The sequence below is a fragment of the Peromyscus eremicus genome, chromosome 3, assembly GCF_949786415.1.
Source record: "Peromyscus eremicus chromosome 3, PerEre_H2_v1, whole genome shotgun sequence".
NCBI lineage: Eukaryota > Metazoa > Chordata > Mammalia > Rodentia > Cricetidae > Peromyscus > Peromyscus eremicus.
Window position 1 is genome coordinate 20,383,570 of NC_081418.1, and position 13,452 is coordinate 20,397,021.

Below are 13,452 nucleotides of genomic sequence, written 5' to 3' on the forward strand. Positions count from 1 at the left end.
AGACCATCTCCCCAGCCCCAGTGCCGAGAGCTATTCCAACTGCTCACAGGTTCTCTCAGGCCTCTGGGGTCAGAAGGTAAACTACCGCACCACCACCAGCTTTCCTCAGTCTCCAGCTTGCACACAGGAGAGACAGTGGGATGGTTCAGATGCCGTACTGAGAGCTGATTCCTTATAGTAAACTACCGACTCTTTCCTTGGAGAACCTAACACATATGTACACGTGCCTATAAGCAGTCTCTCCAGCATGTATGGGGGGGGGGGGCTGTGAAGAGGGGAGAGGGGGAGGCAGCACTTATTAGCTGTCTGTTCCATATGAATAAGAAGCCAATATGAACATGAATTGAGAAGGAGAACTATTTGATGGAAGGAGACACCAAAGACCGAAGGCGAAAGAGCGATTCCAGAGAGGAAGGCACACAGATAAGAGACACGGTCAGGCTTCCCTGCAGACCTCCCTTCTGTGTTACAGTCTGGACTTTGGAAACATATGTTTTACATATGCAAAATGCAATTAAATCCAAAGGCAAAAAAAAGAAAAGAAAAGAAATGCCTAAAAATTGAAAACAAACTGAAATCAATGAACCTAACCATGTACCAAGTCAGTGGCAAAGTCACACAGAGCAGCAGATTACCTCAAATCCTCTAGAACGCAATATTTTAACCGTATATATTTCATGGACTACAGTCTAACTACAAACAGCTGAAAAGAAATCTTAATCTTCACTCAATATCTAATTGTTAGAAACAATACAGGTGTTATTATTTTGAACATCTGCATAACACAAAGATGCAATTAAGTGAATGCCGCTGGCAACTAGGATTTCCAATGAAAAAGACACAGAAAACCGAAGAAACAAAAATACTTTGAATTTAATTTCATCGGTTTAACTTACCTGTGAATCAGAAATATTAGTATGAACTGGAAACTCACCCCCACTTTCTCACTCACTGGAAAGATCGTAAGTCATTCAAAGTTAATGGCAACCCACTTCCCAGAGAAGCTTCCCATAGAACTGCTCATGAAAACGATTAAGAGACGAGCACGGGTATAGACTCCCGAAACCCCAACCCTTGGGGGGCTGAGGCATGAAGATCTCTCAACTCTTGCCTTTTCACACTTTAAACAGATGACCTCAAAACTTTTTATATTAGATTGCAATTCAAGTCTTAACCCCAACAGCTTTCGGAAATCCCGAAGTGTACAGTGCATTCTGGGAAGTGACTCACTGCCAATTACCGAAGGGAAAGTTAATAAGCACTAAATCCCCTAATGGTTTTTCTCTTCTGTGCTGCTCCAGCACTGGGCCATCTATAAACAGCAGATGTGCACTTCCTCACAGAGCTGGAGGGGTGGGGGGCTCCAGACCAAGGTGCTGCCATTTGTTCCGGGCTTCTTGCTGCATCCTAAAATACCGGAAGGCATCACACCAATGAGGAAAAGAAGGCCAGTCACAGGGTTTCATAAAGAGTGCCTTCCCATGCTAGCATCATCAACCCACTCGGGAGAGCCCCATGCTTCAAGAGCCCATCCGTCAATGCTGTTGCCTTGGGGATACATTTCCAACAGGAGCCTTGGGGGACACATACAAACCAGATCGGTTTTGCTTCAGGATTTCCTCACAGCTTTAGATTGTTTTAACTGAAACAATTGTCATATCCTGTTCTGATACTAACACTGGTAGAGAAACAGATTTGTGGTGAGCTTTATATAACAGTGGTTACGTTTGATCTCCTTTCTTTTAAAATGTTGTATTGAGATTTAATTATGTTTGGTCCAGAGGAATATTCACATCACACTATGAAAGTTGGCACCCTTCCTGGCTTTCTAATACCTCATCACACTCAGTTCCCTTTCCACCCATCTTTTTTGGTGCCAGGCTGGCACTGTCTCCAACTCCACTCCTACCTTAATCCTCAAAATGTTTAATATATTTATCCTTCAAATCAAAATAGTTGCAATATACTATTGTATCTCAGGTGCTTCACACACCAAAGCTTCCCAGTTACATTAATTTCCCTTTTGCTAGGATCTCTTCCCTCATCCTTCCTAGCCGTTCACTCCACGGTCACAACTAGGCTTTCAACATACCAATAGCTCCTCATTCTCAATTTCATGCTTCTTGCTTTTGGGCCATTGTCTTTTAGTTTTCCTGCGCTGTCCTTTGCGCCCCAAATTCAGTAGCTTCCACCCACATTGATGTTGGAGCCCTCTGAGGCTTCTAGCGGCTTTACCCAGCAGGACTGCATAAAAGGATGATTGGGCCACGGGTCTGGGTACCAGGTGTTTGGAAGGGTCTACCTAGGTTGTATCTAGCAGGCCGAGGTCTTTTTGCCTCGCCTGTTGGCATTATTATAAAAAGCCCTTTTGAATAAAGTTGTGGGCTGGTGGGTTTTGGCCCAGGCCCTCCCAAGGCTATCCTGTGTTTCTGTCTTTCCTCTTGTCATCTAGGTATCTCTTTCTGTATAAATATTTCCCACTTCTCTCTGCTCAAGAGTATCCTGGCTGTAAAAGAGGGAGCTGATTCCACACACACTGAACAATGCAATTCATTAAGCCTACACCTTTGTATTACCTCTCATTGCTCTGATGCCAGCATCCTCTCTTTGCCCCTTACAGAAAAAAAAAATCTATCTGGGAGTATCGTTCTGTGATGGAGTGTTTGCTTAGCATCCATCCACAAGGCCCTGTGTTCAATGACCAGCACTACCCCTGCCCCTAGCAAAAAAACAAAAACAAAACAAAAAACAGAAAATATGTACTATACTATAATTGTTTCCTGTGTGTCCCATACCTGTATGGTCTGCCCCCTACTCTAGATTCTTAATGGCGAAACCTCAACTCTTGCTACACCTAACCTTTCTTATTCCATGCCAGGGCTGGAGCAGCTGAAATTTAAGGAAAGCACACAGCTCTACTGTGCTTTTTGAAGGTGGGATATTTCCCATAGGTCTGTCACTAGCTGGTGATGCTAATTTGGAAGGTCATGGAACCTCAGGGATTGTGGACAGACTACCAAGCTTAAGTGAGTCACTTGGCCAGCCTTGAAGATGGCATCCACTTCTGATCTAGTCCCAGCTTCCTGCGTGATGATCCATCAACTGAACAAGCTGTGCCTGGAGCTCCTGTCCCCACAGACAGTGCAAGCACAGAGATGCCCAGTTACCATACCTTCCCTGCCAAACAGACGCTGTCTCCTGAAACACAAACCAAAATAAATCCTTCCTCCTCTAAGCTGCTTCTGTCACAGCGATGAAAGAGGCAGCTAACACATACACTACCGGGTCTTGGGTAATTCTACGATAACGCTCAAGTGGGCCGGCCCTCAGAGGGGTTCTGTCCAGTCTTGCTAATCCCTCATCCACTCATCCCAGTCAAGATGACTCTCTCCGCAAACAGCCAATACCTCAATCTATACCTCCCACTCTATTTCCAAAAAAGAACAAAAAAAAAAAAAAATCAATGAAATCATAAGTAAACTTCTTTCTAAACCTCACTCATGACCAAGTCTCCAGTACAGCACTCCACACTCTACCTTCCTTTCTATTTTTTTCCTAGCTCAGCAATCATCAAATCTCTGGGTCCTAGGACCCCCTTAGCAGTCTATAAATTGCTTGGACCCCAGAGAGCTTTTATTTATAAGGATAACATCTACCATACTATTAGAAATTAAAACTGAGAAGTTTTAAGTGTGTATATTAATTCATTAAAGAAGAAATCTATGTCAGGTGGTGGTAGCACATACCTTTGATCCCAGCATCCAGGAGAGGCAGGCAGGTGGGGCTCTGTAAGTTCAAGGACAGCCTGGTCTATAGAGCAAGTTCCAGGGGAGCCAGGGCTACAGAGAGAAATCCTGTCTCGAAAAATTTTAAAAAAAGAAGAAATCTACTACATCAGTGGTTCTCAACCTTCCTAATGCTGCAACTTGGTTTCGCTTGTTTGCTGGTTGGTTGGGTTTTTTTGGTTTTTTGAGACAGAGTTTCTTTGTGTAACAGTCCTGGCTGTCCTGGAACTTGCTTTGTAGACCATACTGGCCTCAAACTCACTGAGATCTGCCTGCCTCTCTTTTAAGTGCTGGGATTAAAGGTGTACGCCACCATCGCCTGGCTTTGCTGCAACCCTTTAATACAGTCCTCATGTTGTGGTGACCCCCAACCATGAAAATATTTTCCTTGCTACTTCATAACTGACATTGTACCTCTGTTATGAATTATCATAACAGTATCAGTGTTTTCCAATGATGTTATGTGACCCTGTAAAAGGGTCATTCGAACCCAAAGGGAGCAACCCACAGGTTGATAATGGCTATATTACATGGTAATATAAATATTTGTTTGAAAAATATCTATGTTTTTGAACAAAGGAATTAGTGAAAAGAGTATATTTAATTCTAAAAATTCTCTTAACATCTCAGCGGAAAACCACTGCATTCGGTCTCTGGGGAAGGGTATGTTCTAGTTGAAGAATATGAAGGTCTACAGGCTGGAAATAAGACAAGAAAGTAGGATTTGATGGCCCTTTCAGAAAACCAACACCAAGCAGCAGAGGTTTCTGAGGGACTGGTGGCACCATGGAAGCTGAAGCTGTGAGGACCTCTCCCACTGTGACCTTCAAACCCAGCACGGTGCCGCTAGAGTCCGTATGGGATTCTTTTACAGCAGGTTTTGGTCAGCTGAAAAGACTGTCCCCCTATGTAGATCTTCTAAACATTGGGGACATTTTATTACCACATTTAAAAGGCTACTTTCATTAATATTATTACCAGTAACATTAGGAAAGTCTTTAATATCTGGAAGTTGTCACATGAAAAAATTTAATTATTCTAAAACAAAAATTCCTTCCTGGAGGAAAAAATATTAATTCAGCTTCCCTCAGCCTTCAAATTACGGTAAGCATATGTACTTTTAAGTTCTTATATATACTTCCCCACTTAGTCCCTCAATGTATGTTCAAGAACTTGAGAAAAGTCAACAACTTTTATACTTCGTGAACATTCTGAAGTGAAACTATTGTTATGGCTGCGGTTACGGTGTGATAAGGAAGAGAATGGAAACTCGCTGTCTTGGCATCTGCCCTACTCCATTCAGACTGCTACAACAAAATTATGAACAACAGAGATGTTTGCCTCCCCATTCCGGAAGATGAAGGGACGCCAGGAGATTTAGTGTCTGGTGGAGACCTGGTCCATCCAGACAGTACCTTCTGTGTCTTCCGCAGATGGTGGGAGGTGTGAACAGGTTCCCAAGTCTCCTTCATAAGATCACTAACCCCATCCAGGAGTCATAGCCCATGTAGCCACTTCCCCACAGCCCCACCTCTCAGATTCGTAGCTGTGGGGTCAGGTTTCAGCATGAATCTGGGGACACCAACATTGGGTGGCAACACTAGCAATTTCACCATCCTCAGCCTTAGAGACACCTGTTCAGCATCACCAGCATCAGAAGAGTGTGCTGCACTTCCATATCGCTACAGGAACAGTTCTCACCTCCCGGGCTCTTGAAAAGATCATTGGGCTTCCAGGGAGCCACAGGCCACACTGTTGTTCTAGAACTCTCCATGTCGTTACAAGAAGCCAATCTCCTAGTCTAGACCAAAACGTCTTCGCTTTCCTACCTACATGATGGATTTGCTCCACTCTCCGGAGTCCCACCCATCAGCACGGCCTTTTGTTAGCCGTCCATGTGCAAAAAGAGCTTCTTGTGACTTCCCTTTCCCCTCCAGCTATGGCCTTTCAGCAAAACTCTCCCAAAGAGGGCTTGAGTGAGGAGGAGGAGAAGGTGGAGGAGGGGCACACTGCAGGTACATACGAATGAGATGTGAAATCAGTACCTAGTCATTAATCAACCCTTTCTGGAATCAAAAAGAAAAATAAGACCCAGGCATCTGACATTCCTAAAGATTTTCAAATGCATCAGCAACATAATACCAACCTTTTTAAAAATCCTTTTTAATTTACTCCTTGTAGACAGCGTCTAGCCACCACATTGCATGCACCCCCTATGATTTCAGACATCAAATATTAAACATGGAGTGAGTAATGCAAAAAGAAAGGGGGTTAATCAGACCTCCACAGAAAGAGAAAGAAAATAACACTGATTCAATGAGAGCGCTAATGAGGCCTTTTGTTTTGGTAGATTAATTTGGGAGTCTGATGACTACCAAGAACATTTAAGCTCCCCAGTTTGACTGGTGATGATTATTATCAAGGCTTTTTTTTTTTCTTTAATTAAAGAGATGCCTTTGCCTAATTCTCTAGATTATGAATTTCAGGTGTTTACCTGAAATGCATGCATGTCCACCGTCAGAGTGTGGAAAACTTCCCTCATTAGCAGACAGAAAGGCCTCCTCTACCGATGGGGACTGAACTCCACAATGATGAGCAGTTCAGCCCGTGAGCAGCTGATGTTTAAATACATTACCCTAATACTCTTTAAGCACTGCCAATTGTAAACCTCATTAACTCCCAGCATGTGGCCAAGGCCTGGATTTCTTCACCACAGCCTCACAAAGTGAAAACAGGTATATAAAAATGATTTTATCATCAACACGATTACATCCTCCTTCACCCTGGGAAGGATTTAAAAGGCTATATTTTCTTCACTAAGAAGTGCTGAGCTCCAGAGAAGCTAGCTAAACAGGAGGACCCTAAGAGGGATGCACAGATGACCCTAGAAAGGGGAAATAGATGAGATCTCCTGAGAAAACTAGGGGTGACGGGGAGCAATAAATGGTAGGGGATGGGGGATGAGAACATGAGGGAATGGGATGGTCGAGCTGGAACAAGGACAGAGTGGGAGAGCAATGAAAGAGATACTGTGATAGAGGGAGACATCATGAGGACAGGGAGAAACCTGGTGCTAGGGAAGTTCCCAGGAATCCACAAGGATGACCCCAGCTTAGACTACTAGCAATAGTGGAGAGGGTGCCTGAGCTGGCTTACCCCGGTAATCAGAGCGGTGACTACCCTAACTATCATCATAGAGCCTCCATCAGTAACTGATGGAAGGAGATGCAGAGGTCCACAGGCCAAGCTCCAGAGTCCAGTCAAAGAAAGAGAGGAGGGATTCTATGAGCAAGGGGAGTCAAGATCATGATAGGGAAATCTACAGTGACAACCAAACCAAGTTAGTGAGAACTCAAAAACTTTAGACCAAAGCTGTGGAGCCTCCACAGGACTGAACTAGGCCCTCTGCATAAGTGAGACAGTTGTATAGCTTGGTCTGCTTAAGGAGCAGTGCGGTCAGGATCTATCCCTGGTGCATGAGCTGGCTTTTTGGCGCCCAGTGCCTTTGGTGGGACACCTTGCACAGCCTTGATGCAGGGGGAGGGGCTTGGTCCCGCCTCAACTAAATGTATCAGGTTTTGCTGACTCCCCATGGGAGGCCTTAACTTTTTGGAGGAGGGAATGGGGGAGGGGGGGTGTTAGGGGAGGAGGCTGGGGGGTAAGCAGGAGGAGGGAAGAGAGGGGGATCTGTGGTTGGTATGTAAAATGAGTTAAAAAATTTCTAATAAAGGAAGAAAAAAAAGGAAGCAGTGAAGAATGGAAAAGCAGAAGACACTTTGCACAGGCCACATGTCCAAAACCATTTTCTACCTATTCTGGCACCCCTCCATTCCTCGGGCAGCAGAGAATCTTTGTTCTCTGACCAGAAAGGATTTATTTGTGTGTGTTGATTATCCTCTCAACTCAAGAAAATGGAGTGGGGGCTGACAAGGAGGTAGCCTGTACCTTTAAGCCCATCACTGACAACAGGTTATCCAACACTCCCCAAGTCTGTTCTCACAGAACACATCTTCTCACAGTGCAAAGGGTTCTATACCCAAGGTGGAAGGCATATACAGATGGCCTTCTGTCTCCATGGGCCCTAAATCTAGACATTTAACCAACTATTATTGTAGCTTGAGTTTTCCTGCCTGGCCCACAGTCAGGACAAATCTCTCTCACCCACCAGTCCCACAGCCACTCAGACCCAACCAAATAAACACAGAGACTTATATTGCTTACAAGCTGTATGGCCATGGCAGGCTTCTTGCTAACTGTTCTTATATCTTAAATTAATCCATTTCTATAAATCTATACCTTGCCACATGGCTCGTGGCTTACCGGCATCTTCACTTGCGGCTTGTCATGGTGGCGGCTGGCAGTGTCTCTCTCTCAGCCTTCCACTTCCCAGAATTCTTCTCTTTGTCCCGCCTATACTTCCTGCCTAGCCAATGGCCAATCAGTGATTTATTTACTGACCAATCAGCAACACACTTGACATACAGACCATCCCACAGTATATTATAGCTAGAAAACACTCAGAAAAAGAAATGCATCGGTACTGAACAGGGACTATCTTGTCACTAAACAATATGAGAAAACTATTTGCATAGCATTATATTGTGTTAGCTATTAAGTCATCTAATGATGATTTAAGGCACTGTGGAAAACATGATAGGTTAGATGTAAGAACCACAGCACTTTATAGAAGGCACCTGGGCATGCACAGATCTTGGCAGGATCCTGTGAAGGTCCTGAAACCAGGACCATGGAGGGACAACTGTCTACGGAAAACTTAGATGTGATGCTAGCAAGTCAATGAGAAACTCCAGTCACCTGACCCCCCTAATAGGCAGGGCTCAGTATCTGTTGCAGGCAGCCAGCTAGACACTCAACAACCCCAGCTCATCCTAGCCCCACTTAGTCACAAAGTTTTTTGGTCTTAGCTTGCTCTCACGAGATAATCATTAAAAATAAACAGAAATGTGTTTGCAAAGCTCATGTGGACCAACGTAAGATTTCCACCTGGTTCTTAGTAGATAAGAGGTATGAGCTATAGATGAAAATTATACTTAGATGATACACACAGCATAGCTTCCATCCTAATCGGAAGCTACAGTCACCACCAAACCTAAAAGACACATCAGAACCCATACACATTCAACAGCTGGTAGATCATTCACACTGCTCAGTTACATGGCTTTGTATGAGAGTCTGGGCCCTGAGAAATCCCCAAACTCATCTCTTCCCCTCCTCAGATGTGAGGCAAGCCCCCCTCATTCAGGAAGCCCCCAAACCAGAGGCTTCCACCCCCAGGCATTCAAAATCTTTTCTCATCTCCCTCAAGGACCTTCAGAAATTGATTAAATCCACCCTTAAATCGATTAAGACAGTAGAACAAAGGAAAATCTAAACACAACAAAGAATATCAATAGGGGTTATGCTGCCCCACAGGAAACCATGCCAACTTCCTGATTCAAACCAGCCTTGGGTGGCTCTCGGTAGCTGGAGATAAATGTTCTCATCCTCACCCTTAAGAATGAGTCCTTACATGGTCTAGACAGGGCCTATCTCTCCCACCAAGCCTTGCATTACTGTACCCCAGACATGCTAGACTCAGATCTCAGAATTGCAGGGCCTCTTGGGGGGCCTGTTCCTTCTGCCCCAAATGTTCTGTTCTCTGTTCTTGACCACAACTCCTATGGCCCACACGTTACTCGTGGGAGGTCTTTCCTGACCTCTCAGAGGAAATGAAGCTTGTATTACTGTCTTTCATACCATGTCTCTCATGCAGGGCTCTTCCTTGTGCTACAACAAATAATCCTCTGGATGGATCTATCTTAGAAAGACCCTGATGGGACTGGAGAGTTGTTCAGCATTTAAGAGTACTGGTTGTTCTTGTGTTGTGGAATATTATTTTAAGGTGTATTACATTTGTTTCTGCTGTGTAACACTTGTTTTAATGATGCAAAGATGTTTTGCATACTTTTATGTTGCATTTATTTAACTCTGTGAAGCTTTGCCTGTCTAAAATACCTGATGGTCTAATAAAGAGCTGAAAGGCCAATAGCAAGGCAGGAGAAAGGATAGGCACGGCTGGCTGGCAGAGAGGATAAATAGGAGAAATCTGGGAGAAAAAGAAGAAAGAGCAAGAGAACAAAGAGAGGAGGATGCTAGGGGCCAGCCACACAGCCACACAAGCAGCCACAGAGTAAGAATGAAGGTATACAGAAGTAAGAAAAGGAAAAAGCCCAGAGGCAAAAAGTAGATGGGTTAATTTAAGTTAAGAAAAATTGGCAAAAAACAAGCCAAGCTAATGCTGGGCATTTATAAGTAAGAATAAGCCTCTGTATGTGATTTATCTGGGAGCTGGGTGGCATGTCCCCAAAAGAATAAAAGAGTAAACAATCAACAACACTCTTGTAGAGGTCTACCATTCAATTCCTATCACATTCACAAGAACTGTTGCCTGCTTCTGACTTCTTGGCACCATGACCAAGCATGAATGTGATATATATAGAACACTCATACACATAAAACTATATCTAAAAATCTATTTTTAAAGATTCTGAGGACGGAATTAGAGCCCATGGGGATAGTGCAGAGAATTCTTTTCATATCAGTTCACATGTATTTGCTTGTATTTCTCAGATTAACTCTGCACATTGACTAAGTCCATCATTAGAAGGTCTAGGCTGAACTACGTAAAAAATATCAGCCAAACTGGGCTAGCAAAACTCTGACTCAAAAGCCAAAACAAAACAAACCAACCTGAGGCAAGGAAGCATAGGGAGCAGTTTAGTTACTCAGGGCCTCTACTTAATTTGAATTATTAACAGCCTCCTCTTCTAATAGTGGACATGGCAGATAGTTCCTTCTCCTTTGTTTACTGTGCACACACACCCCTCATCTAACAAATGCACTTAACAACCTTGGAGTCCTACCTGCATCATGGTGGCCATACACCTCTCAGGATAAGGGAGTAAGTTTCTTCTCCCTGAGACACAACCAACCTTAGTTTCTATTCAGATATATTCCCAATGTATCCACATAAAAGAATGTAAGTTTGATCCACTCTAGACTGGTTTTGGGAGCATAAGCAGAAAGGCAGTACTCTATCCTCAAGTGAACTTTTCGAATCCCCTATTTACCATCTTATGCCTATGCATGATTGGACATGCATATGATTAAAATCAGATGTATTATGAGAAGAGGACATGTGAAGTAGAAAAATATGATATAATCCATCAATTAAAACAGAAAGCCACACTCACTAACACCCCTTAATAGCTCAGCTCCTTCTCCTATTGAACCCCATAAAAAGAAGTCTCAAACAATAATCAGGGCTCTTGAGGATCTACATTCTTGAGGACTGCTGCTCTCTTGAAGTATATTCTGATCTTTTTTTTTTTTTTTTTTTTTTTTTTTGGTTGTCCGAGACAAGGTTTCTCTGTATAACATTCCTGGCTGTCCTGAAACTTGCTCTGTAGACCAGGCTAGCCTCAAACTCACAGAGATCCACCTGCTTTCTCTAGCTGGGATTAAAGGCATGTGCCACCGCCATCCGGTTATTCTGATTATTTTTACTGCTTTGCTTTAAATAAAGTTTCTTCACTACTTTGCAATCTCTGTGAGAGCTTTTGTTTAAATTTCTTGAATAAGAAACCAAAAATCTGAAAACACTTGGCCCAGACCCGGACCACCAGCACCAGGCCAGCCCACCGGTCACGCTTCAAGAAGGAAAGATGGGAAATACATCGGCAGGGTCTGATGACACACTCCTGTCGTCTCAGCGTGTGGGAGTCTGAGGCAAGACGATTGCTGAGTTTGAGGGCAGCGTCAACTATAAAACAAAATCATGTCAAAACAAGAAAAGAGGATCTCTGAGATGGCGAACACATGTTCTTTCCACACACCATGAGTATCAAACAGATCCACCACTCGCTGCTAGACAGAGCACCGGGGAGATGCTCCTAGCACCCAAAGCTGACCAAGTCAGCAACTCATGAATCTCTAGCTTAGAAACAAGTGAGCTTCAGCAAGCCGGAGATGTTAAGTAAGATGAGAAGGCCTGGGTTGAGGACTTAGCTCAGTGGTAGAGTGCTTGCCTAGCAAGCTCATAGGCCCTGGGTTTGGTCCTCAGCTCCAGTAAAAAAAAAAAAAAATGAGAAGGCCATGCTGACCACAAGCATTTAACTCTGCTGGCGAGTCCAATCCCAGGTTAGACGGAGGCAGTTGCTAACAGGAGTCACTGCTTAGCGATCGCTGGGTCAGCCAAAAGGTATCACTGGGAGAAGAAAGGGATGTTTTTCATAGATAAAACTGGTCATTGACCAACAAAAATTCTTTACAACTACTGGCTTTCTAATTCCCCACAGAAAAGAACTGCTACAGTCGATTACAACACAGGAAAAGGTCAATGGATTAAAGAAATGCCTGTCCTCCCTTGCTCACTACAACAGGAGTCAAAACAGGCAAGATGAGGACGTCAACTCAAGCATCTATCAATGGATGAGTGAATTAAGAATGCACTATAAACACCTAATGGAATAGTACTCAACCTTGAAAAAGGAACTCTGTCACATGTGGCAATGTGGATGAACCTGGAAGATATAATATCAAGTGAAATAAGCCAGGCATGGAAAACAAAGGGCACACATTCTCACCTGTAAGCAGAATCTTAAAACATCAGAATCCATGAAAACCGAGAGTAGAATGGTGATCACACCGGGCAGGCATGAAGGAGGAAGTATTAAGGGGACTTATGTTCAGAGAACCAAATATTTTCAAAAGACAGTCTTGGACACTGTGGGGCTACATTTAATAAAAACACATGTATACTTGAAAATTGCTAAGGGAGTTTGAAATGTTCTGAACACAAAAACAAAACAAGCACATAGTGTGATAAATATGTTAACTAGGAAGATTGGTCCATTCTGCAATGAGTGTGTACTTCAAAACATGCTGTCTATGATAAATATTTGTCAATTAAAAATAAATAAAACAAATTTTACAACAAATTGGAAGACTGAACACAGCAGTGATATATTCTATTACAGTTCGACAACCCAGAAGTCATAAACGAAGGTGTCAGCAAGGCCAGACAGGACCTCTCTCCAGAAACTCTAGCAACTCCATCCTAGATTCACGCAGGTGTGGGTGGCTGCAGGCACTCCTGGTGAAGGATGCAGGACTCAGACCAGCCTCTGCAGTCATATGACACCGGGTCCCTGTGTCAAATCTCCCTCTGCCCCCATCTTCAGAGACACTTGTGAGTGAATTTCGGTCCACCCAGATAACACAAAGTAACTTTTCCATCTCAATATATTTAATTACACCAGTCCCAAGTTTCCTCCATCAAATAGGCCAAGATATACCAATTCCAGAGAAGACACAGAGGAAACACAAGGTAGTGGGGACAAGGCAAACAGAGGGCATCCTGCCGAGTGCCTGCTCAGCACTACACAATGGAGTCTCTACTCTGCCAGGCAAAGCCTTGTTTCCCTGAGACTTGAATTCAGCAGATTTTTCTGTCTCCCATTTCTATACCATTTAACCAGATATGAAATTTTAAAGACAATTTGGAGAAAGGGAAAGATGATAGAAGTTATGTCCATAGAGTCATGTTGAAGTTCATAATTTTATAGCAACCTTGAAATATAAAACATACACTCATGTATGTTCACAC

At 43.4% G+C, this 13,452-nt stretch overlaps 1 protein-coding gene across 4 annotated transcripts in view; it reads right to left on the reverse strand.

Moving 5' to 3' along the window:
• Slc25a13 (solute carrier family 25 member 13) overlaps positions 1 to 13,452 on the reverse strand; it is a 181,051-nt gene that overhangs the window by 127,924 nt on the left and 39,675 nt on the right. The window lies entirely within an intron of this gene.